This window comes from Cyanistes caeruleus, chromosome 3 (assembly GCF_971803275.1).
Source record: "Cyanistes caeruleus chromosome 3, bCyaCae1.hap1.1, whole genome shotgun sequence".
NCBI classification, from domain to species: domain Eukaryota; kingdom Metazoa; phylum Chordata; class Aves; order Passeriformes; family Paridae; genus Cyanistes; species Cyanistes caeruleus.
In genome coordinates, this window is record NC_141703.1 from 75,378,733 (window position 1) to 75,405,132 (window position 26,400).

The 26,400-nt window shown below is 40.4% G+C and overlaps 1 protein-coding gene and 1 long non-coding RNA gene across 3 annotated transcripts in view; one reads left to right on the forward strand and one right to left on the reverse strand.

Moving 5' to 3' along the window:
- The first annotated feature begins 18 nt into the window (after window positions 1-18).
- LOC147654261 (uncharacterized) overlaps window positions 19-26,400 on the forward strand; it is a 34,085-nt gene continuing 7,703 nt past the window's right edge. The window contains exons 1-2 of one of the 2 annotated variants that reach the window (XR_015284812.1): window positions 19-434; window positions 1,927-2,025. This is a non-coding gene — a long non-coding RNA (uncharacterized LOC147654261). The remainder of the gene's footprint in view (window positions 435-1,926; window positions 2,026-26,400) is intronic. The other variant, XR_015284813.1, reaches the window with a different exon arrangement.
- The window catches only part of CEP126 (centrosomal protein 126), a 53,180-nt gene continuing 38,487 nt past the window's right edge, over window positions 11,708-26,400 (reverse strand). The window contains exon 12 of the transcript XR_015284811.1: window positions 11,708-12,888. The gene's annotated coding sequence lies outside the window, so the exon portion shown is untranslated. The remainder of the gene's footprint in view (window positions 12,889-26,400) is intronic.

Sequence of the window (26,400 nt, forward strand, 5' to 3'; positions counted from 1 at the left end):
TTGCCGCGGCCCGGCGGTTGCCGTGGAGACGGCGCCGCCCCGGCGCGGAGCCCGGCCCCGCTCAGGAGCGTTCCGCCAGCCGTGAGGGCCGGCAGACCCGGCTGTCCCCCTTTCCTTTCTTGTTTGTCTACAAAATAGCTTAATTCAACACCAACCTTAATTCAACTTCCTCTCCTCCTGTCTGTGCACCAGAAAAACTGAGGCTTGCCCAGCAGGCCGAGGCAGGGGCTGCCACCGCTGCCTTTGCCAAGGCCGCCTCAGTGATACAACACCAAAACTAACTAGGAAAGGCCAGAGTTATCAATTATGAACTTCTAGCGAATCAGGGCTGCTAGCTTCTTGCTTCCCAGGATGTAGAGCCATTTGGGAGTAGCAAAGCCGTGCTTTCAAACTCTTCCCTGTCCTAATTAAAGGAAAGACCATTGTTACTTCAGGTAATTATTTCTTCAAGTCTAGTAGTAAAGCAAGGGACACCTTGCACGGGTTGGGGAATTTCCTGCCCTTTGCAGGCAAAGCAGTGAGAATTTAGGGCTGCTGCACACCTCATGCTGTGTCCTTCAGCAGCCCAACTCCTCCAAAGCCTGTGCTTGCTTAGCCACAAATTTCCAAAACTGAATTTTTTCCATTAATCTATTGCTCAGGCTTAGCAGTATTTCCATTTCTAACAAGTTTGGCAGTGCTTCTGTTTGTTTCTAATAAAAAAAAAAAAACCAAAACAAAAACAAAAAAATAAAAAAAACCCCAAAACCACAAAAAACTCTCAAAAAACTCCCAAAAAAACTAAGCTGGTCCACATCTTTGATTAGAAAAGTCAAAACTGTTGGCACTTATCACCTGGTGTCATTGGCCTCTAAATGGCTCCCAAAGATTTAACTGGTGAGGCATTCACCAAACAGGCTTGTATCCAAGGAATTCAGAAGAAACTGATATCATAAGCTTGTTAAGAAGCCCTGTGTTAACATAGTTTCAGTAGAATACATTGCTCACTACATACTAAGTTTTCTAGTGAAGTGGACTGCTGTTCAGCAGACCAAGTTGCTGTATAGCATCTATGTTTGTGAGATTTAAGGAGCCATTCCCCTATATTTTCTCCATTATGTTATCTCTAAGCATTATGTAACACACTTCCATATTTTTTTTCCCCCCCCAATAAATTTTTCTCACACCTAAACAATGAGGGAGAATAAAGCTATGGCACATTTCAAGATGTTTAAATGGTTAAATATTTTTAATGGTAGCTCAAGACGGGATAAAGAAAAAGTGTGCCTTCTCAGTGTTTAAATATAATTTAAAGTGATACATGTGATACAAATTATTATAACCTTCTTCTCAAGAAGTCTCCACCTACTCCAGCACTACCTCATCTGTTAAATTCCTCTTGCCACTAATATTACTAGCCAGTGATTAAATAGGCAAAGTGAGAGAACTGGTTTGGGCAGGGAGTGATGCATAGCAACAACTACCAAACACATAAATTCTTGATTTCACATTGTGTGGACTCAAATGCAGGATTTAAAAACTGAACAAACAAAAGACTGAAACTTTAGGTCTTTAGGAAAAAAATTCCCTACTGACTTTAGTGAGGATTTTATCTGATTAAAGTGTTGAATCCACTAGCATATTCTCAAAACCCCATAGAAATCTAGTGTTTAAATACTTTGATGAATCAGGAGTAAGGAAATGAGCAAGGACTTCAGGACTGGCCCAGAGGGATCAGGACAGGAAACTCTAAACTATGGAATTAATTTCTTTAATGTTGTGCCATTTACCTATCATAGTTTATGATTCAGTAGTTCCAGATTAAGCAGTATACAATAATAAAAGTTAAATTGGGAATTTCAGTTTAAACACTGACCTCGGTATCCTCTGATGTCATGAACAATAGCCTGAAGAAGAAAGTCAGGCACAGTATTCTTTTAAACACAGGCATTGAACTTGGTTTTTTAAAATGCTGAGGATTTTATCATCTCACAGAAGACATTTGGATGGTGGAAAATGTATTTTTCTGCTGTAAAATGAAGTCTGGTAAGTATAAATTGTTAAGCAACGGTAGTCACTCCCTTTTAAGCAGACAAATTTTCAGCATTGTTTGTTTTTCACTTATTTACTTATGTGTGATTTTGAAGAGTTTTAGTGCTGAATAAACTGTGGGCCTTAAGTGCAAAGCAAACAAACCAGCCTTTCCACGGCAAACAAAAATCAAATTACAGAGGACCAGCCCTCTTGTACCTCTGCAAAGTGCATCAGTCTTTAAGGCAAAGGTCAGCTGGTGGCAGAGGAGCAGCCTGTTCCAGTTGGGGTGGTAGTGAAGAACCTGAATGGCAGCACCTCCCTCCCTCCTGCAGAAGTCTTCAGTATCGCTGAAGGATAGTTAAGCCATGTGAATTAGCCAAATGGAGGGGGAAAGGGGTAATTATCAGTCTGTATATTCATCTGTGAAATAAATTAGTCTTTCCAATGTTAAAATACTGTAGGATAAGTCTGATGGAGAATAATTTAAAGTCTAGATCCCTCATCCTGTCTATAATGAGGACTAGAACTACCCAGCATAGAAGGCACTGTACATTACAGTGAAGTTCAGTTCCTGCAGAAGTTTTACGGGGTTTCAATGTCCAATTCTAGGCACTTGCACTGATAAAAGATTCCAGGTACAAGTCTGTGAGAGACAGAGACCAATTAGAAGCCAAATAAAAATGTATCTAAATCAGTGAATACGAGTCAGTGGTATATCTGAATTTTCCCCTTTTTCCACCACCACCACCACCCCAAGCGTTACTCTTCAGTAAGTCAAGAATGCAAGGCAGGAGTAATCTTACTCTGCTCCAGATTAGACACTAGATCCTCAGGTGAGGGCAGGAATTAACACTTCTGCTTGCAGAGACCTTTTTTCTTTTAAAAGACAACCAAGTGGAGGCCTCACCCAGGAAGATCAGGATTTTGCCATCTTTCAGCCTGAGGAAATCCAAGCTCAAAGCTTTTACATCTCAAGTGCCTCGACTACTAGGGCTGTTGTCACATCAGAGTTAACCTGCTGCTGTCCTAGCAAGTTTATTTCTGGATCAGTGTCAGGACCCTACAGAGACTCAGCAGCCACTTTTTCCTATGGTAGGGCTGCTGCTCTACTGCTGACTCTACTGTGACCTTGGATCAGACAGCTGGGTGGGTCAGAAGTGAAAGGCACCCCAATGGGACCCTAATCCTCTTGGCTTGGGAGCTTCATTTCAGCCCCAGCTTCTTGTTGGAGCTGCATGGGCAGCATGCTTGTGCCTGGCCGTAAACTCACCTGTCCTGAGCCTGACCTCAGATTCAATCCCTTTGGACTGATCTGATGATCTGGACTCGTGGTTGAACATGGTCACTGTCACCAGACCTGCTTTGCTGGTTAGGGTGCTGTGGGATGGGGCTGTGTCAGGGAGGGCACTGCCCTACCTTCTTCACTGTCACACTTGGCTGCCAGCTCAGCTGATTTGACAGAGCATCCCCCTCTTGCAGCTGTCTGACACAAAGTGTGTGGTTAAAAGGTTGTTATGCTTGTGGCAGATTTGTCCATATTGTCTGTCTTAATCAGCTTCATATATCTGAGTGACTGCTTCATTAATAACCTCTGCTTCCAAAGGGTGTGTGGTAAATTGCTTTATACATGCACTACAGCCTATTATGAGGCTTAATTCAAAAAGTAATATATATATATATCTAAAATATAGATAATTTACAATTTGCATATTAAGTATATAGAAATAAGTAGTAAAGAAAATATGTGAGGTTTAATACCTACAGTAATAGGTATATTAATGTAATACAATAATGTGAGTTTAGGCATCAAAGCAACAAGAATTGCAATGTCTAGATTTTCTTTGGTCCTCAGGAAAGAGATGCTGGAGACGCACAGTTAGAATTAAGGTGAGGCCCAGGAAACTCAACACAGTGTGTGTGAAATCATCTAGGCCAATCCTCCACCTCCACCAAGAGGGAAAGGAAGAGGATTCAGACACTGAGGTCTCATCTCTTAATTACAATTTATATATTCTCCTGGAGATTCACTGCCTTCTTCAAAGGCTGGTGTTTAAACACTTTCTCTAAATCAGATATGAACCGATGCTACTTTTAAAGCAAGCAGAAGAAAAAAAGGGTTTCTGAGCTGCTAGTCCTCTTTTCAAGCAATAAATGAGTTTATCATACGCACAAACAACAACGGAGATGCCCAGTTTCAAATTCACCTAATTTTTGAGAGTTCAGCAGTATGCCCCATTTCTTCTAGGCCCGCAAGCCAAACATATACTTGTGTACACAGTGTTCCTGCACAGTTTACATACTAAAGCTTACAAGGTGTCTCAGTAGTTGTGTTTCAGAAACTGTTTTAGAAGATAATATTTTACAGTAGTAGTTGGAGAACATAAACATGAATTTGTATCTATAATTTCTTGGTTAGGAATTTATGAAGGAGGGGACAACTGGGGCCTGTTTGAGTTCCAAAATACCCTTTATTACTTTTATCCAGTAACTGTCTGCCTAGCAGGAGATACTGAAGTAATCTTGGATTTAGGCCTGCAAATTCTTAAGAAATCCTATTTTTAAATGTTTTTTACTTATTCTGGCTGTTTTTTTCCTTATTATTTGTGTAGCTGTTCTTCAAGGTGTTCTGTTACATATTCCTTTAAAGTATAATAGTTTATCTCCCTGTATGAACCTAAGCACTGCAGAACCAGGCTATTGGATATAATGTTTTTTGGATATAATGCTTTTCTCTGGACAGTGATTGTTGTTTGTAGGAGTAACTGGAGGTCTGGGTGCTGGAAACTTGATTCAGTTGCTTGAGCGGTTTGTCTGCCGGTCAGGGAGGCTGGGACATCTTCATGGGGCTGTCAGATATGACACAACACCTAGAGGAGGACTGTGCTTCTCCAGACTGGTGGCTGGAGGCCAGGTGGAAATTTTAAATGGCACTAGACTTAGAGGTGAGAGCTGAGACCTGGAGGTATGTTTCAGGTTCAGAGACATAATTTTAGGCGTCTACTTGTAGGTCTTTACAGATCAGATACACTTCCATTATCATCAAGGGAGATCAAGATCTTAATGTAATTGCAGAGAGAGGTGTTTCAGATGCCCAAGGTAATTTTCAGATTCAGCCCCAGATACCTCTTTTCTTATTTTCTGGAATGGCAGCTAGAGGCTGAGTCTACTCTTAAGTAGTGGTGTATCTGACAGCTCCAGAAATGCCATACTCTGTCTCAGATGGAACTAGATGGCCATGTGGAGGCACTTGAACTGAGTTGCAAGCCAGTACTGTCCTTAGAGTGAACATTTATTCATTTGATGAGATGAATAAATCTCCGTAAGGTGAGCTCCAAACATCTTAAGCTCCATAATTGAACACCAAAATTGAAAGCACAACTGTCTTTTCTGTTGTAAAATTACTTACTATCCCTCTTAGCTCTGTGCACCTATAATCTCAATAAAGCATCTAAGACTATTACCTTCCCACCAGTATTTTGTACATCCCAGTTTAGCCCCTTTTCCCCATGAGCAAATTACAGCTATCTACAGGATCTCATCTTTCTTCCTCTCTCCCTTTGCTCCCAAATAAGTCACATTGTTCCCAAACTTGGGTTACTTTGTCCCTTTTACTCACACTGACCCTCTGCTGCTCTCTGTGCCATGGCTTTCAGGTTTCACTAATATGACCTTCACTTTGTGTACCAAAGCCAGGGAGTTGTTGATTTTCCTGACAAAGAGAGGGCAGAAATATCTATCTTTCCATCATTTTTCTTCTCTGAAAAAGGGGACACGATATTAGTCCTATCTTTAAACGTCTTCTTTTTGCATATTTTATATCAGACTGCTGAAGTACAGATGGGTTCTAAGCAGTTCACTAATGTATACTCCTTGAGTGCTTATTCTGTTAATTATTCACCTTGATATCTCTTGGCTCTTCTTACTGAAGGAGGCTTTGCAGGGTTTTCTATTTTTGGGGTATCAAATACAAAATTCAGTCAGTAACTGAGGGTTTTACAGCATGTAATACTGCATTTGAGGAATTTATTAAAGGTTTCAGGGAGGGAAAAGGAAAGCTCCATTTCAGAAGGAAACTGTGCATGGTTATCCAGCAGGATATATTTGCCAATAATATTGTTGAGGTGACTTTGGAGGTGCATGTGTTAAAATTAGCAATGAACAAGCAAAGGTTTGCCTGAAATATTTGTTTTGCTTTGAAAGGGATGCATCATGTTAAATCTAAATGTAGTTTGACATAAATAGCTTGAAGTTAGGATATTTAGTACCCACAGAGACCTTGATTTCCCTCCTACATGTATATGGACATGTGTCGAGTATGTGAGCTACCCATCAATACATTTCACTTTGAAAATTTTGCCTAGTGAAAAATCAGGGTGTCCACAGCTGCTGTAAAGGTCAGAAGCTATGAAGGGTTAAGCCTTACTGTGTGGGGTTTTTTGTCATCCAGAGACTGAGGTTAAGGCAAGGACAGAAGCTATTAATATGTAAGATTTAGAATTTAGTACTGTTGCCTATCAAGACCTCTGTTTTTGACATTAAATTCAGTCTTTTTTCAGGGCAGACAGGCAAAGCAAGTTCTGTTGCTCTCTTAAAAGCTGGGTAAGAGGTCATGTGACTTTTGCTTTTGTAAAAATAGCTTTTATTGCAAAATCAATTTTTTCTTTGTCTGCTGTTTATACTGTTTAAACAAAGCTTATGAAGCATTATAAAATAAGGTACCCAAATGTCATCTTCCATTCTGTCTGACAAGCATCCTTCATTGCATAATCATGGATCTTAACCTAGGCTGTCTGAGAGACTGGCAACCTAAACCCTGATCCAGTCTGGAAGGGTGGAGAAAGGGCTCTAGTTTTAGATTTGTTTACTAAATTTATGAGGTTTTTGCTGAACTGAAGTATTTGTTCTTTGACCTTTATAAAATGCCTTATTTTTTTGTGAACAACTTTTAAAAAAATATTTATTCTTATTTTATTTAAAATGTTCATTTTAAACCAGTTCATTAAACTGGTCTAAATTCCTATGCAGACTTTTTCTTGCTATTTTTTCAATAATATAGGGAAATTAAGTCTATCCTATTCTTCCAAGACAGGGGAGGAAAAGATGGCTTCCACTGTAAATTTGCTTCTTCTGAGCTTTTTAGAACTGAAGTCAGTTCCCAATGTGACCACAAGCTTCTACTGCAATCTAAATGAGTGATTTAACACCAGACAACAAAGGGCAGAGAAGATAATGTTGTTGGGCTGAGGTGACCAATATCCAGATTCTTAGTTATATTTCTGAGCTGCCACTTTGGAAAGTCCCACTCTAAGCAGAAGGATGCCCAGACTATCCAATGGGAAATAATATCTGACAAAAGGACAACTTCCATTTGAATGATGAGAACTGAGGCATGCCCTTGAATTGAAGTGCCCCTGATTTCAGTTAAAAACTCTGGCTGCTAATTCTATGGTCATTTTTATGCTCTTCAGCTCAACAAGTATGGCACTTCTACCCAAGCAGAACTTTCAGCAGTGAGACTGATGGAGACCTGTCCCATATTGCCCTCTGATCTGGAGATTATAAAAGGCAATGTATGAGTGCACATTTCCCCTATGGGTAAAATCCACACAGATGAAAGGAGAAGGGTGACATAGCCACTGTCTCTCTTGTTTTATGCAAGATTCTCTCTACTGGGACACCTCAGGGAATGCTTACTGAATTCAGCTTGGGAAATCACATCGAAGAATAAAGTCTACACTTTGAATCCCGGTAGGTCTAAGACAGATATTCTGTGAAATCAAGTCTAAGATTGTTGTAGACTTAACAATAAAAATGAGGAAAATACCAAGAAAAGTTTTTCTGGGGGAAATTTTTCTCCCTATTAAATTTTGCAGCCAATTATCTTGCTGTTTCCCTCCACAATTATGATTTCCACAGCAGCCAATAGACTATCAACCAAGACTTTTTTTTCTCAGGGTGATACCAGTACCTCCTGCCATGGAAATTCATGCAATTTGACTCAATTTTGATCAATATGAGATAAACACTGTTCTAGGGACCTGGCCATAATGGTTTCCTTGCTAATCATCAGGTGCTATGACTGTCTTAATTCACCTCTACAAATTCAACTCTAGGACAGACAAACATGTCTAGGGACCTAAACATAATAAGTACAGGGGAACATAATCTGTGTAAATGTCTGAAGCAAAAGGTTCTTGTTATTCTACTTAACCTAAGAGACAGGCTGTAGCAATCAGAACTAATTGAAGAGTGAAGGTAGCCTTTCAAGGATATCTATTTTGAGAGTACCAAGGCAGCATAGCCTGAAGTCACTCATAGGGTCAATTTAGGAAAACGGGTGTTGTCAAACCAAAAATGTCACTTAGTTTGAACAAAACTTTGACATTTCTGCATTTTCTACAGATGAAGCAGTAAATAGGTAAACTTTTTTGTTAAGTTCCAGGAATTCTGTAGTTAATTCAAATCTGTTGGATTTCACTCTGGGACTTTCCTTCAGTGTTGCAAAAGACTACAGGGTTTCCAGAAGACAGGAAAATCTAATATAATCTTCCAGGGCAGAGCTGAAAATCTAAAACTTGGGTTCCACAGCTTATGATGGAGATCACCAAGTGTCCAGGCTTCTCCCTCAGGGCCAGGCTGAAGTTCTCTATTAGAGGTAGAAATTTTAGGCTCCGAGAGCAACAACATAAAGTTTAGAAATTCAGATCTGGATTTCTATCTGCACAATAGAGCTATCTTGAATTCACAGAACAGGGAAGACCCAGGTCTTTATTTTTCTACCAAGCAGTGTTTTTTTTTGTGACAGGAAACTAGGACGGTTTGTATTCAGAATTCAGAGTTTTGGTTTTGATTCATATAAATTGAGATTATCTAATGCAAGCCTGCATCTCCAGAGCTTACAACAGAGTAAAATAACATACCAGTGAATGTGATTGCTACGTTACCTTTGCAAACTCCTCCTCCTGGATCAGCTGGTGTTTTTCTTCCCTACTTTCCATTCTAAGTTTCTGTGTAGTTTCTTTACAGTGTTAATTAGTAATCTTCTGACAGCATTAGGCTTCAGAATCCACATTGAAGGAGCCAATTCCTCTTCCCAGATGCAGGCAGGTTCAAGACTGAAAGGAGAGGTGGAGCTCTTGTTTATGGGCACAAAGTGTGTGTCCTAAATCTTGTGCATGTCCTCTGATAGAAAACCAAATCAGAGAGCTCATAACTTTGTCTACAGATGCCAGAAGATAAAAAGATATGTACACTAGTTTGCTTCTGGAGTTTATCTGGTGAGAATAAATTTGCACCTGCAAATTGAACAAAAAGGCTGCTGCCAATCCACAGCAACTAGAGCAGGATAGTATTCTTGCAACCATAGAAGATTCTTCTAGAATCTGTCCTTATATTTTCTTCCCCACAAGGTCTTTGCATCTCCTTTCAGTGCTTGAGTTTTACAAAACATGCTGTGTACTTGGGACAACAGCATCAATTTTTAACTCCATTCTGAAAGAATCACTATGAATGAGAAGAGCTCTCCAAATGAGTGTGTATGTCTCAGTTACTAAAACAATACTGTCCTGATGAGGAAATGACAGACTCACTCTAAGATATGAGCCAATGAAGAGTCTTACTTGCATTTTATTATGCAGTTTCATTTTAATAAAATGATATGTAAGTGCTTCCTTAAAATGTTTCCAAGAATATATACCTTTTACTTGGAATAGCAAGAAGCCAAACTGAGCCACAAACCATTAAACTGATGGAAACCAATCCATTCCATCCCCTGCAAAAGACTCTGATTTGTCCTTTCTGTTCAACTGACATGATGAAGAATGAATAATCGGCTTTTATTCCTTAACAATGAGTTTGACAGGGAAATGGCAACATTTTGCTTTTGATTTTGATACTTTCTGTATTTCAATGTCTAAATTAAAATTCTCCTTGCTAGAGGTCAAGCTAAGAAGTGATTTTCTAAAGTTTTCTACTTACAAACTTTATAATCAAACTTTATAATCAGAAGTCCTGGCAGAAGAATATGAGGTTTTTCTTCTGAGGGATGGATGATTTACAGTGCACAATCTGGCTCACAGAGGGAACAATGGGATCATTGCCATTTTCTCTAAAGCTGCAATTCTATTCCTATTCATGTTGTAGTTCAGCTGAGAAATATTTAGACTAGAATGGTAAATGTTTGGGTATTAAGACCCTCTTAGGAAAAAAAAATGCATAAGGGACATTTAGAGAACATTTAGAGTTAACATTTAAAGAAATTATTTATATAACAATACACCAAGAGGTCCTTGCCAAAATATAGACTAATTGTGCCAGGCATGTGCATACAATAAGAGTTTGTAATCTGGAGGAGAGGTGTAAAGTGTTTTCAAACTGTATCCAAGACACAGCAAGTAGGGAGAGGTTAATATGCTCTTAACAAAACCATAATTTACTTCAGAGCTTAATCTATTAAATGGTCTCAGAATGGTATACAATCTGATACTTCTCTGATACTATTTAGAGATCTCCATACATTTCAGAAATCTCTACTTAATTTTATAGAGAGCCTGTAAGCATTTCCTTATTTCATAAGCACAAAGAAATACAATGTCTTTTCCAAAAGGCTTGTAAGAGAACTTCACACATGAATATTTTGAAAAGCAAATTATCACTTTTTTTGGATACTTACGTTTACAACCTTAATACAAAATTTTACAGAACATACTTTTTAAAGTTATGTCTAGAATACATTGAGAGTTACTAAGAGAATAGCAGAGTGTTCAAGGAATAAACAAGGGATCTCAGGAAGCAATTTTTCATACTGATATATCTTTATATTTGTCACCAGACAATTAACTCTCTGATGTCGAATATCCTGAGAGCTGTAATGCTTAAAAATCATCTGGCTCTGAGGTGCCATTACTGTTGACATTTCTGAAACTTGGTGGGTCAAGTCCCATCACTGGAGTGTGGCTGTTGATGGCTGCAGGCCAGGACAAATAGGGAAGGAAGGAGGATCAAAGAGGTTGCTCTCTACAGCAAGAGGGGTGTGTGATAGAGCAGAAAGAGATCTCTCTGAAGAATAGCCATGAACAGATTGAAAGCTTATGAGTAAGAATCAAGATACTGAGACAACAGAGGGAACCTCATGCCTGGTCTCTCCTATAGCCTGCCTCATCAAGGGAAGCCCATTGTTGAAGCCTTCTTGCTCCAGCTACAGAAAGGATCACACAGGCTCTTGTCCTGCTGGGAGACAGTAACATAGACAGTGGGATCAAGTACACCCCCAGAAAGTTTGCAGATGGTACTGAACTGAGTGACATTGTTGACATGCCTAAGGGATGGGACTCTGTCCAGAGGGACTCCAACAAGCTCAAGGAGTGTGCCAATATGAGCCCAATGATCAATGAGGCCACATGCAATGACCCAGAAATGTGCATTTGCAGCCAAAAAAGCTAATCATGTCCTGGGCTGCATCCAAAGCAGTGTGGCCAGTAGGATGAGGGAAGTGATTCTGCCCCTCTGCTCTGGTGAAACTCCACCTGCAGTGCTGCATCCAGCTTAGTGGTCCTCAGCACTGGAAAGATGTGGACCTGTTGGAGTGGGTACAGAAAATGGTCACAAAACCAGAGAACCACACAGCCACATGCTTATCCCATCCTGGTGGGATGGGGAGAGAATCAGAAGAATACAATTGAGAAAACTTATGGGATGAGACAAAGGCAGTTTAATATGAAAAGCAAAAGTCATATATACAAGCAAAGCAAAACAAGGAATTAATTCACCATTTGCCATGGACAGGCAGGTATTCAGTCATCTCCAGAAAAGCAGTGGTCCATTGTGTGTAACAGCTGGGAAGACAAATAACATCGCTCTGACATTCTACCCCTTCCTTCTTCTTCTTCCTACTTTACATACTGAGCATGATGCCATTTTGTCTGGAATATCCCTTGGGGAAATTTGAGTCAGCTGTTCTGACTCTGTCCCCTCTCAACTCCTTGTATACCCTGAGCATCCTCATTGGTGGAATGGGGTGAGGAGCAGAAAAGGCCTTGACTCCATAAGCCCTTCTCAGCTATAATGAAAACATATCTACATTATCAACAGACTTTTCAGCATAAATCCAAAGCACAGCCCCATTCAAGCCACTATGAAAAATAACTATCTCAGCCAAAACTAGCACAATGATCTTTAAAGGTCATTTGCAACCCAAACTATTCTATGAATCTGTAAAAGAAATTTGATTACATTGGAAACACTGAAGGTCATCATATATATATGTAAGGTGGCCATGCGTAGAAGTATTCAGATGTTAACAGAAAAACTTCAAACTCATTGGAATCAAGTTCCCTAAAGTAATTGGAAACATAGTCAGAATTAGCTTATTCGTGTTCATTATTTGCTTAGAAACCAATTTAAATGGCTGGCAAGTTATACCTCTTCCTCTCTGGGCAAAAATAAAGTGAATGCCCTTCCTAGGATCATGTTTATTTTTAGTGCCTTCCTTTATTCCAGACATTTATTTTAGCAAAATCAACATGTTGACTATGTCCTAGTTAAGCCTTGATAGTAAATGTGAACACTCTCTGCAACATTATCAGAATAGACAGATTTCTCAGACTCTCATCCTGTCATTGGACAAAAGCCCTCAGCTAGACAATACAACTGCTTGATTTGTGGGAAAGGCAATGTTAAGAGCCGTAAATTGGCATTAAATGGAATCAGAATTGTTTGTTCCTTTTCATCTCATTGAACATACAGACTGTTTGGCTGTGTTTATACTGCTGAGTTGATTCAAGCCTTGAAGCTGAATAGCACTGGCTGGGTTGTGTCCACACTCCACAAGGTCAGCTCCCTCTAAACTGGCTTCTCTCAGTGGCAGCTGAAGGGCTCCTAAACAGAGTCAAGGAGAACAGTAAGAATTAAGCAGTGTGACAGTAAGTGTGAACACCTGAGCTCATTACCTGAGCTTTGGTTTGGCAGTGTAGATATTCCATAAAGAAAAAAATATCCAGTTGCTGTGAAAACTTCTAAACAAGTGACTGGAGCACCAGTGATAATGCATCCATCAGACCAACTCCTTTTCCTGCACAGGACCATTCCCAGGAATCACACCATGTGCCTGAGAGCATTGTCCAAATGCTTCTTGAACTGTCAGGCCTGGTGCTGTGACCACTTCCCTGGGAAGCCTCTATAGGTGTGAGTCTGCAGGGATACATGTCACAGCCTAGAGAGAAGGCTCCTCCTGGAGATTTTCAGAGATATTCATGTAATCATGTCTGGAGAAGTAAATCAGAGACTTGCTTCTCAAGATCATGGTCACAGCAATCAGGAATCACAAAGAATTCTGTTGAAAGCTGGGTTTACAAGAATCACATGTATGTTGGTATAGCTTAGGCAGCTGTGCCTGCCTGCACCCAAGGGCTGGTTACTCCTCCTGCATGTATGTACACACAGAGCTGGGAGACAAAATCCATATGCATATGCATGGACATACAGATAGATCTATGAAGTAAATCTAGCACTACTCCTGTTTGTATAAAACCAGATTGTGCTATGACACTCAGTATAATATTAAAATGCTGCTAAGAAATCTTCCCAACAATGGAGACATTGATTTGACTGTGGTCCTTTTAAGATGTTGCCCTGGGCTGCTGGTGGGAAGCTGCTTTGCAGGCTGCCAGATATGTCTTTTTGTTGTGTAACACCAAGGGTGGCTTAGGATGTGAGGCCATCTGAAATACTGGTTAGTCTGGGAGAAGCCAAACCCGGCATGAGTCACACTCACACTGTTATCTTCGTGCAGTGTGGGGGTGGAACACTGGCACACACTATCTCCTACTCTCTGCCTAGGTCTTCCCAGCCCATAAACAACTCATCTTTCTCCAGAATTAAGCTTGGGGTTAAACTAACACTCAAGTAGCATGAAAAATCAGGAGATAACAGGCACAAAAATCCAGCAGATACCAACAAGATAGTATAGATGTCCTTTGTATTTACTAAATTTGAAATAACATTTTTCCTTTGTGTTAAATCTTCCATCTAGAGTAACTGAAACTTTTGTAGTGGAGTTGGTTAGGTTGGATTGGAAAAATTATTAAGGTAATATTGAAAACTCTGCCGTGAAAGCTTGAGTCTAGAGACTAAGAAGGTGTAATATTAACACTCCACTAACAGTAAATATTGAATGTATACCACAATATATTGATTTCCCTTGATGTGCTCACAAAGTGATATATTGAAAATACAGCCAATTGCCTCTTACTGAAGGCTAGATTATCTTTGTGGATGTTAAGCCATGTCTGGGGCACACAGACATGATCTGGCTGACTGATGGAAACCATAATCCACATTCATTGGGCAGAATGTCAGAGCCTATGTATTTTATTAAACTCTTAAACTGCCTCTTTAGTTACACTGGAAACATGTGGGATTAGAGGGAATGTGTTTAGGTACTGATCTACTGATGGTTTGTACACTTTAACTGGTGGCACAGTCCTGGGACTCTTCCCCAGTACAACATTAATAAAGCCACCTGCTCTAGGTGAAAGGAGAGTTTAGCTGTGTGGTTGCAAGCTGTAGTGCATTGCTTGCTTTTGGGGCCAGAGATTTGGCTCTGATCCATTTAATTTACTGACAAATACAGCCAAACTGATCCATGCAGAGCCAGATTAGCTTCTAATCACCCAGTGTGACAGTTGCACTGGACACATCAAGAATTAGGATGCAGATATATGAAAATTTCTCGTTTTTAGTTTGGCAACATAATTTCTCACTTTTGGAATTCCAACACTTAAGTTACTTGGATGAAGGAGAATTGGCTGCAAGTGAAGAAAGTTTTGTCTACAGGAAGATGTTCAGTTTGGTCCAAGATATGCCACAGGTGCAAATGCATTGGTGATCATCATGTCTGCGTGTTATGTGTCCTTTTATAGACAGCTTTGGTCATCTTGGCTTGAGATCTAGTTTTTAAGAAAACAGCACACTATGATGAGAGAGAAAGGGAAGAGAAGAAGTCAGGAGGTGTCTTCCCAGTCTGCCTTCAATGGCATGCGTGTCACCTAACTTCTGCACAGTGCTTATGGCTGAGCACATCTGTAACCTCTCTCTCAAGCCATTAGAAACAAATAAACATTTTTAGGCACCGATTCATCTGACCTATTTGAAATATATAGGAACAGATGGATCATACCTTAAAATTGCCTGTTTCTCTCCTGTCGTTATAATGGAAGTACTTGGCAATATTCTCATACATCATTTCTTCACATTTACAGGAGATACACCTAGCTTCTAATTCCTCAGTCTACAATGGTGCCATAGAATTATTTGTTACATTTTCTTTCCCCTCTGTAAATAAATCCATACACAGCAGAAGTAGTCTATCAGGGCATAGCTATTGCTCATGTGCCGTCTCCCCCGTGGTGGTCAGGCAGTGAAGGGTAGGAGCGCAGACCTCACTGAGGTGTGACACGGTGACACGTGGTGGCCCAGGGAAGGGGGCAGCTTGGAGGCCCTCCTCAGCACACAGCAAACACAGTGGCCATGGACCTGGTGGGACCTGGGCTCTGCTACAGCTCCAGATTTACAGTGTGGTAAATCTCTGCTTCTCAGCTGCCAAGGGAAACAGGAGCGGCCACAGGAGTCGTGTACTTTATAGGAAATGAAAAAGCACAAAAGGGCCATCTGATACCCCACAAGCTAATGTGCGAGCACTGTCTCATTAAGGACAAAAGAGAACTGAGGAATTGGCAGAGATGTCAAATCTAATACTCTGGCTTTTAAAAATATATTAATAACTCTGTCTTTTCTAACCCTTTAGACTTTTTCTTCTCCAGAAGAAACAAAAAAAAAGAAAACCCAGTAACTTTTAGACTCATTTGGTTTAATATATCTTGCATTTTATGGTACCAGAAGGATTTTAAAATGCTGTATTAATTACAGACCAGATGTTGTATGCAGGGCCAAGCTAAATTGATAGGACTGTTCAGGGCTGCCACAAAGCTGTGTGTTTGTTGTTAGCTCTCAGGAGAAGGGTAACATGGCTGACAGATATATATCACTGAACAAGAATTTTGACTGAGAAAATTTGTATGACTTTGAGAGTTATAATGTCTTCTAAAGTGTTTTCTGCAAAATTTCTGTAAAGGATTTACAGTTTGGTATTCAGGGACTGAACTAAGCTTTGACATTGGATGATTGGGTTCACCTCAGTTTGCCACCATGTGCCCTGTGCATTTAAGGCTCTTTTTGGGTGCTGTTCAAGTGCTTTTGTGCTTGGTTAATAAATCATACCTGAGATTTTAAAATCTTTCAAAGAAATGTGGACATATAATTTCCATTTAAATGAGCGGAAACTTTGAACTCTGTCCCTAACTTGGACTATTATAATATTGTACAAATAATTATACATCTCAGTATATTGAATACTTTATTTCACCTTCTCTCCTTTCAAAATGAACAAAAAATAGAATAAAAAAAAAAATTCTGATAAGGATTTAATTGCAACATATTTGTTTTGAATTTGGATTTTTATCAATAGCACAAAATCCAAATTAAAGTATTTTACAGAGAATAGTGGCACTTTTCAGAATCATCTCACTTCTACATTCAAAAGAAAAGTAGTTTCCTATGTTTTCTAGATTCCTATCTCCATGCAGGAAGCCACAAAACTCAAGCTTTTCCATGGCTTCCCATTTTGCTGAAGACCCCATATAAGTGTGCAGTGATATTTTTAGCAACATAGAATAATAGATACATACAGTTTAGTATATATACACTAAAAAACTTAAGACATATTGTGATATAAGAATATTGAAAAGTAGCTTTTATAATGCTCCCCTTCATGTGGTACATACTCACAATGTTTAAAAAACTCGTAACAGGTTGAGCTATCAGCATGCTGAATTAGTAGGGACATCTGACTCCCCAAATGGCATTTGATCTATTTTATCTGACTGTTTTAGAATATAATAATACTTTCATAAATTGGATATAGTATCTCATAATAATCTCCTTCATTGAAACTTTAAAGCAAGAGATTTTGTCTTGCATATAGTTTCATTTAGCAATCTTTGGTATGACCAGTAGGAAGCTCGAGATACGTTTTGCTGGATCTGTCTGTTTGTACAAATCCTACTAGCCAACAAAAGCCACTTGAAAATATAGATGAAAGAATTTTAGTATTTACTTCTCCTAGAAAAACCAAGCCCAGATGACAGGATCTCAGAAAATAGAGCCACAAGGTGTTCTGCAGGAAGATGGTACTGACTTTCTTCATGCTGTGCTGGTGTTGGGTTGAAAGTACATTTCTGCTTTTGTGTGGGGTCTCTGTTCCTCCATTAATGGCAGTTTCAGAGCAACTGGTCTCAACATTTTTTTATATTGGATGAGGAATGGAAATGAGCCACTCCCAAAACAATTTCAGCAGAGTTTTCTGTATGATATTCAGGCAAAGCTTGTCCTGATGATATTCTCATCATTTGGGTTGCTATAATGGAAAACTGTGGAGACTTATAAGCTGTCTGGAGAGGAACTTTTCACAAGGCTATGCAGGCATAGGCAGCCATAAGAAAAAAGAAATGGCCTGAAGCTGATGGTGTACAGTGTTTAGATTAAACATTAGGAAAAATATTCTCAACTGTGATGGTGGTGAGGCACTTGCACAGGTCGTCCAGAGTGGTCATGGATTCCCCATCTCTGGAAGTGTCAAATGCCACTTGGGATGGAGCTCTGAATGATCTGGTCTAGTGGAAGGTTTCCTGCCCATGGCAGGGATTTAGGAGCTAGGTGGTCTTTAAGGCTACTTGCAATCCAAACTATTCCATGATTCTTTGATTCTGTGATGTTTGTACAGAATCTCTGAAATGACATGTACCCCACAGCATTCTTAGGTGAAAGAAGAGATGAGACTGAGTCTGCTACAAGTGCTGATAAAAAGTAAAACAAAACTAGGGGCAATATGCTCTCTCCAACTCATATGCACAAAGGACAGTTGCACTGGACCTATATGGTCAGTAAAGTAATACATTTAGACCAGCTGTGCTGCAGGAAGTTCAGTAGATCTTGCTGTTCAAATTACCATGTGTACCCAAATGGATTTTGGCAAGCTTTGCACCTTGCTGAAGGGTCTCCTGGGAATGGTAATGCCATAGTTAGCTGAGTCTGAAACTCCTTTCCTCTTCTCCTTTGCAGCCTGCTAAATCTTGGATCCAGAAGCTTCTGGCCCTGCAACCATTTTCCTTATGTATTGATATGGCAGTGGATTTAATGGGACAGAGAAAAAAAAAGGGTTAAATTGAGAAGAAAACAGGAATATTTTAGTATTTTAGCTGCAATCATAAATCCCAGAGATATTAATCTGTGTAGCCAGCATTTATGTATCTGTGTAGCCACTGTCTGACATGAAGTGCCAGGAGCAGTTTCCTTGTTGGAAATGGTCCCTGTGTAGTGTTTATTGTTACAGCGCCATTTCCTCTCTTTTCCTGTCATGTGCTCATGGCCAGAAGAGCATTAAACAACTACCAGATCCCTGGAAACAGGAGAAGGTGGGTGGGGACTGAGAGCATACAGGGGGTCTCTCTTTTGTAAGTATGTATTTTCCAGCCAATTATTTCTTCTTTGAATGACCCCTATGTAACAGCCCTTGAGGATAGTCTGGATAACATTTGTTTTATTTCCAGTGCTGTCCATGATACGGCTCGTGAGTCAGAGCCCTGAGGTGTCTCAGGTCCCAGCTCTGGGTATTCATTAACATGTTTTGGGGCTGTGAAGTACAGCCATGAGGATGCAAATCTCCAGAGAAGGGGAGGATGGACAGACTGGGTCTGTGACACCTTAAGTGGCTCAATGGTTTGACTCAGTAATCTTAAGAGGTATTTTTTTAACCTAAATGACCCTGTCATTTTAACATGAGCTATCAGAGCTTATGAGCAAGGGACCTAATAGGGGTTCAATGGTACTGAGATCTGGTTGGACCATTGCAAAAGCAGGAGACAGACTCAGGACACAGATATTCATTTATAACAGAATGAAGAATAGAATGTAATCTCAACAGGGTTGGAGAAGTCTTTTATGATCCTCTTCTCTGTCCTAATTCATTGAGAGAATGAGGCAGCACCACTGCTGTGACTATTGGTCTGTCCTAGAGTGACTAGAAGCCAGGACCAATGATTTAGTTCTCTGAAGGGTATTAGCCTCTGAAAGATTCAGGATGATGTGCATGTATCTTAAGAGGATACATAAGGTCAGGACAGGTCATTAGGTTCAGTACTTAATCTATACCCAAAGTTTGGTTCTCACCTATGAACAGAAATGCTACTACCTTGAGTTAACAGACCTGGGCATCAGTCATTGGTCCAAGGCATTTGAGACTCCATATCCACTTGTCCCTGAGTGCTCTGAACAATGAGGTACCCATAGAGTACATGTAACAAAGGCAGCTAATGTGCAACACACATTTCAGAGCAAGGAAAGGGGTGGAGGAGCTGGCCCTGGTAGCCTATTGTGTAGGGGTCTAATCCTCAGACAGTGAGTTTGCCATAATGGTTTGCTCTTTCCAGTAGGACCCTTTCTGTCAAGTTTACGTTTTTCCAAATCAAAGTATGGGGATCTAATATCTTGGCTATTTTCATATTGACTGAGTGTGAGAATACAAACTATGATTTAAGAAGGCACATTGTGGAGCTTGTTTCCAAAGCTGAGGACAGAAGCTTTCCCCTAGAATTCTCCTGACTGACCTCAGCCTTGCTTTTCTTATTCTGGGGCTAGGTCCTGAAAAACGTGGAAAGGGCAGTTTTCAGAGAGGAGGCTGGGTGATGCTACTGTAAGAAATCCACTGGGTGTGAATGGCAATGAGAGCAAGAAGTTAAACACAGAAGGCAATTGAAAGCTTTTTTTGCTGTGAAGATTTACCATAGGATTCATTGCTTTAACCACTTCTTGCCCTTTGGGGCAATAATACTATTATAGTACTATAATTATAATATTATAGTAATATTTTATTTATTATATTAGTTAATAACTGGAATAAAACAAACTGTCTGGATTATCTCTCCAGCTCTTTATAATAAAGGAAGCATAAATACTAGAAATCAATTGCACTTGGATAGGAAAATTGTAAAGGAGAACTTTCTTGAAAAAATAAGATTTATGGGAACTGTGACTTTTCTGGGAGATAAAGAATAGTCAAAACATTTGGAGGAAAAAAAAGAAGAAAGAGTTCACCTTTTTCTATCATTTAACAGCAAGCATTCAGTCAAAGGAAAAAAGGTAGGGATTAAGCAGAGCACTGCCATAGTTAAAACTTATCATTCACATATTGCCTAGAAAATGTCATTCATTCCTATCCTAATTATTCCATATTTGGCCTGTCTGGCATTCAGTGACAAGTCATTAGCAAGATAGACAAGCTGCTATTGCAGTACAGTCTGAAATCCTCTGGAAAAACTTGCAAAACATTGAAGTGCACAGAAGAAGTGAGCAACATGTTCCTATTTCCCCAGGCTTATCAGGGAGCAAAGGTACATGATAGTAAGCTAAGATAACCTGAATCCATTTAAAAATGTGTTGGAAAAATTAAGGTAAAAAATTCTGTGCAACTGTTCTGTAACACTGGGGCCAGGAGTTGATGAGAGGATGCTCTATAATTTCTTAATAAACTCTAATAAACTCTAATATTGGGAGTTCATGCAGAGGAGACCAAATGGAAGTTCCACCGCAGGATTTAAGGATGACTGTTGCTGTTCATTCAACATGCAAAGACTCAGCTGTTGTGTCTTTACTGGTCCTATTGTCACAGTACAAACTGAACACACCAAAGATGTGCTGTCAAACTGTACGTCTGCTGTCCTCCATGCCCCTGTACTGCAGAGCATTTCTTTACATGCAGTCTGGCCAATCCACGTTCTTTGCAACAGGAGATGCTACTTAGTAGCAGCTTTCTGTGATGTGGAGCTGGCTACCATCTGAAGGCTTCCCTGACATGTTTCTTCTGCCCTGTCTCCTCACCTACAGTCAGATGCTTAATATGTGGAAACTGGACATCAAATTTGAGGTTGAAGGGCCTCTCATGTGACATGTACATCAGCTGTCTGGGAGAACACAGATCACGAGAGTATTACTACAGCACTTGATATTTGACAGGAGCTTGAATAACAGGCTAATAGTGTTGTGTGCTTATTTATATCAGCAACAGCACAGTAGTCAGTGCAGGTGAAATTGGGAAGTCACATGCCATGATAATGATAAGCTGTCCATGTTTCACATGAGTACAAGAAAGTGGTGATGACAGCTGCGTGGCACTTTGCAGCCAGATGCCTCCTGTATTCCAGATACAGTGCTCTTTAATCTCCTAAGAGCCATGCTGGATTTTGCTGGGCTCTGCATGACTTCATGTCTTGCTGTGACACTCAGAGACAGTGTCCTGCTGAGGTTCTCTGATCTGGTTTGCAGGCTTCAGAGCTGTGTTATGAGCACATATGGACAGGCCAGTATATTTTCCTGACACGGTGAGTGTCATTTTCTTTCTACTGGTGATCAGTCCAAATTGCCTGGCAACATTACTGAAAAATTAATTAATGTTCTGTGCATCTTCTACTGGATGCACAATGACTGCCTGGCTGTTGACAAAGAGCAGGTTCCCAGCACAAAGGCTCTGGGGCAGCAGGAGGGAAAGTAGCTCTCAAGATGTTATTGTTATTTCATCTTTTGTTGGTTCTTCTGCACTGGAAAAATGTTCTTTTGGTGATTATGGATGGTTTGCAAATACTAAGCTATTTTAGAGTAACTCCACCGTGAACAAAAATATGTGAAAAGGCATTTTAAGCCACGTCTCCAGAAATCTTTACATGAAATAAGCTTGAGTATGATGTTTCATCAAGTAATCATTCTGAGACTTATTAAGGCCAGAAACATAAGCCTTAGCTAAGTGCAGATTTAGACCACTCTGTATGTGACTAGCTATTTTCCTGAGAACTTTCTGACCTAAGTGTGTGACAGAAGCTTTCTTTTTTAAATAACCTTATGAATGTTTGCTGGCATTGCAAAGCAAAAGAACAAGATACAATAGCCTCTTGGTATAAATCTCTGTTAATGAGATCAGGACTAGAAACCTCATTGTTCAACTCACATTCTGTCTGAACACAATCTGCTTCTCAAATTATAAATCAGGGGACAGACACTGTACCATTGTGTAACCCTACACGCTGGCTCTGGAATGTTTCCTAGTCATAAGAGGATTCTCATCATTTCATTTATGAGAGAACTATCACACAGGCCTGGGCCATATTTGGTCTACAACCCCCCCTTGAAAGAAGACAAATACTCCTGCTTGCAGCAGGGTATTTTTTGCAGCAACAACACAAAAGCATGCACTATAGTGTGCCACATCCTGGAATCTAAAAACAAAACAAAAAAGCACTGTCAGAAGTAGAGCTCATTACTAAGGAAAACTAATTTGTTTATGCTTACCCTATATATCTGTTTCCCTCTATAAAACAAACACATATAAGTGTAACAAGATCAGTTGGAAGGTTCAGTTCTGTCTGCAAAGGCCCATTGTGTGCACAAAGGCTCTGCCATCCCAGGAGATCTTACAGCACATTCTGCTTCAGAAAGAAAGAATGATCCCCCCTGACAATCTCAGACGGACAGAGAGAGGTTCTTAGTCACAGGGTGTGGATGGTACAGTAATTTGAAGAGCTCTGAAGAACTTAATTGCTTTCACATTTCCATCCAGCTTTCTAACAATCCAAGAAAATGGGGAAAGACTTACTAATTTATTACTGGCTTAGAAGCTGTCTAGGAAATCCCAAGCTCACTCATCATCTCCATCTAGGTTGTTAAACATTTCACCTAAATGCACAGCCTGTGAGCCAAGTCACCTCATGTCTTTGGTAGGACTCACTTTACAGGAAAGGAAAGAAGTTCACCCTTAGCACCCTGTGTTCTGTCTCCTGTTATGAGTGATCTCATGAAAGGTCTGTGTAAATATCATCCTGTCCCCCATATCCCCACATAGCTCTGTTCTCCAAAGGGAGATTGTGGGCATGGGCTGACTGGACAACACAGAAATCAGTCCTGCAATGTGAATAACCACGAGAGAATAATGCCAGCACTCTGACCAAGCGACCTCTGAAAGCCATGTTCCCCAGTGCCAAACCCTTTGCCTACAGCTGTGAACAGAGTTCAGACCTCTTGAATAGATTGTGTAAGTTTTGCTTTTTATTAGATGGCCAAACTGAGAAATCAGAAAGGGAAATAATTTCCATGGGCAAGATATTACCAAGTATTTAAGTGGACCTGAAACAAAACATTTCACATAGCTTTTGACTGATCTTATTTAGTCTCAAAATCTCATCTTGAAGTGAAAAGTCAAACTTTTAAATATAAACAGGAATATTTGAACTTCAGTGGGTTTTTCCCTTTGATGAAAACTCTGAATATGAATTATTTCAGCAGCATTTCCTTTTTTAAAAATACATGTTTTCACATTTTCAGTTTGCTTAATGGCACAACACTTCATTGATCATTCAGTAACAGACAGTGGTCCATTCTACTGGCATTTTTACCTAGCTGCAGGATGGCACAGCCTTCAAGAGATTCAGCATCTTTTAGAGTCTCATCATGGCACAAGTAAGATCGAATAAAAATATTGCTGAAAATTGAATAAAAAACATAGGAAAGTGATCCTTTCCTTTCCTTTCCTTTCCTTTCCTTTCCTTTCCTTTCCTTTCCTTTCCTTTCCTTTCCTTTCCTTTCCTTTCCTTTCCTTTCCTTTCCTTTCCTTTCCTTTCCTTTCCTTTCCTTTCCTTTCCTTTCCTTTCCTTTCCTTTCCTTTCCTTTCCTTTCCTCTCCTCTCCTCTCCTCTCCTCTCCTCTCCTCTCCTCTCCTCTCCTCTCCTCTCCTCTCCTCTCCTCTCCTCTCCTCTCCTCTCCTCTCCTCTCCTCTCCTCTCCTCTCCTCTCCTCTCCTCTCCTCTCCTCTCCTCTCCTCTCCTCTCCTCTCCTCTCCTCTCCTCTCCTCTCCTCTCCTCTCCTCTCCTCTCCTCTCCTCTCCTCTCCTCTCCTCTCCTCTCCTCTCCTCTCCTCTCCTCTCCTCTCCTCTCCTCTCCTCTCCTCTCCTCTCCTCCTTCCTCTTCTTTTATTTCTCTTTCTTATTTTCATTTTTCTTTCCTTCTTTTTTCCTTTTTTGTTTCTCTGAAAGAGCACAAACCATTGGATAAAAATTAAATAAAAATGTTAAACAATTGCTTTCTTCTTAAAAAATAAAAAAATTATTATATACAATAATAGAAACTTTATATGTATATTTGTGTCACCCACAGACACTTGGGTCACCCTGGATCACTGCCACCATTGTTATTGCTCTGGGTTTTATATTCAATATTGAAGGAATCGTGTGGCTATGATTTGAAATATAATTCCAAAAATATTGTGGAGTCATCTCTAGATATAGGGGGTCAAGTTCAGTTTGGGTGAATTATCTTATAAAAGCAATGGTACTAGAGAAGGAATCATTATGAACCAGATGACTATGAATATTATGATAAGGATGGAAAACAGATATGGCACCTTCTGTCTACTTGATGGAGCAGATGTGTTCTAGTGTATTTGGTGAGAAGTAAGTCTGGCCATTCCCACACACCACCAGCCATGTTTTAGACGGCATACTGCCCATGTGTTTCTGGTTTCTTTTCTACTGTGCATTGTCATTCCTGTTGTGTCTGTAGAATTTGACAGTATCAGTCAGGTTCTCTTCCCAGCAGGGTCTTACCAAAGATGCTGCCACACAACTCAAGACTTGTATACTATATACTGGCCTAACACAGGCAAATGCATATTTTGAGGCAGTCTTTTTGTCTCAAATGATTTGATGCACCCTCCTAGCAGCCTGTGGTTGTATAGCAGAGTAGTGTTCACTGTTGTAATTTTACACACATGTTGGCTGCCCCAAACACTGTCATAAGGGTTTACTTGTGCCTGTTTTGGCTTCAAAACGCTGTTCAAATTGAGCAGGAACAGCAGCTGGAGGAGGAGGAGGAGGGTCTCTGTCTTCTCCCAGTCCCCCCTCTTCCCACCCATTATCGCTGCAGCTCTTGCCACTGCCAAAACCTTATCAATGAGCATAGGCAAGGACCCTGCTGATCTAATGACCCTGTCTGGAAGAAAGTTCCAGAAGAGAAAGGAGGACCAGAATCTTGTTCAGGACTCCCAGGCAGCTGTGGCAGCTCCAGCTGCAGCCCAGCCAATCCCTGGCTTGCTGCCTTGCCCTGTCAGCACTGAGGACTTGTCATAGTCCCCATGTGTCTGTAGCTTCACCTATCCCTCACACCCACAGAACAGCCACGCCTGTCACTTCTGCCTCCAATGCCAATGGCAGGCCTCAGGTACACTGGTTCCTGCCATCCTAGAGCCCAGGTGCTGGAGTGGATGGGGCAATTGGCTGTGGTGCCCTCCCAGATATAGAGGTAGATAATTTTCTTCTTAGCAGCATTGGAGGCTGCTACACAGTTGATGGAGGAAAAGCTGGACCTCGGTAGGGTAGGGGTGTTTTCACACCCTGTAAAGCCCTGATGGGGCATAAAGTTTGTGTTAACATCAGCCCATTATTTCTTCTAACCCTGGCCTTCTCCTGGTCACGTCTGTGCTCGGTAGGCTGCTTGTCAATGACACCCTCATGAGGCTCTGCTCTGGCTTTTCACAAATGCTCAGAATCCAGCTGCTGCCCCTGGGCCCGCTCTCATAGTGCACACTCCTGATGCCCAAGGGTCACCCTGTTTAGACACCTAAACAAAAATTATACTTCACTATTGTCATAACCCAAAGTGACCTCAGAAACAAGGTTATTACCTTTGAGTTGAAGCTTGTAACTCTAAATCAAAAAACTAATTTGAAATTATTTTCCTGGAAATGTAAATGCAGGTACCTGCTTTTGAAAGAATATCTTCATGTAATTGAGGAAGTTGACTCATGTGCTTTACTTTTGCCACCTAAACTGATTAACAGGAGGAGAAACCTGGTTAAGCTGCTGCTCTGGCTTGCTGACTAGCCACTACCATGGCCTCTGGTATTTGGATTATTTGCTTTCCCTCTCTTAATCTCTGTGGGGAAACCTTCCCCTGCTATTTAAATGTTAAATCCTCACCATACTGGAATGTCACAGGGGACTGCTGACAAACAGAGATGTAAGGGCTCAGTATTTCAGGGCAAACCAATTTTGAGTTCCAACTCAAAATTCTCCTTGTTAGTTTGTTTCATGCCTTTTGCTGGGAATATTTGACCACCAAAGATGAAGTAAGTACTGACACACATCAAAATCTTTTAGGCTTGTGGACTTCAGCTATAGTTTCCCTTTTCTGGCAGAACTTTCAGAACAGATGGCAACAGTGGTCGTAAGAAACCAAGTTTCT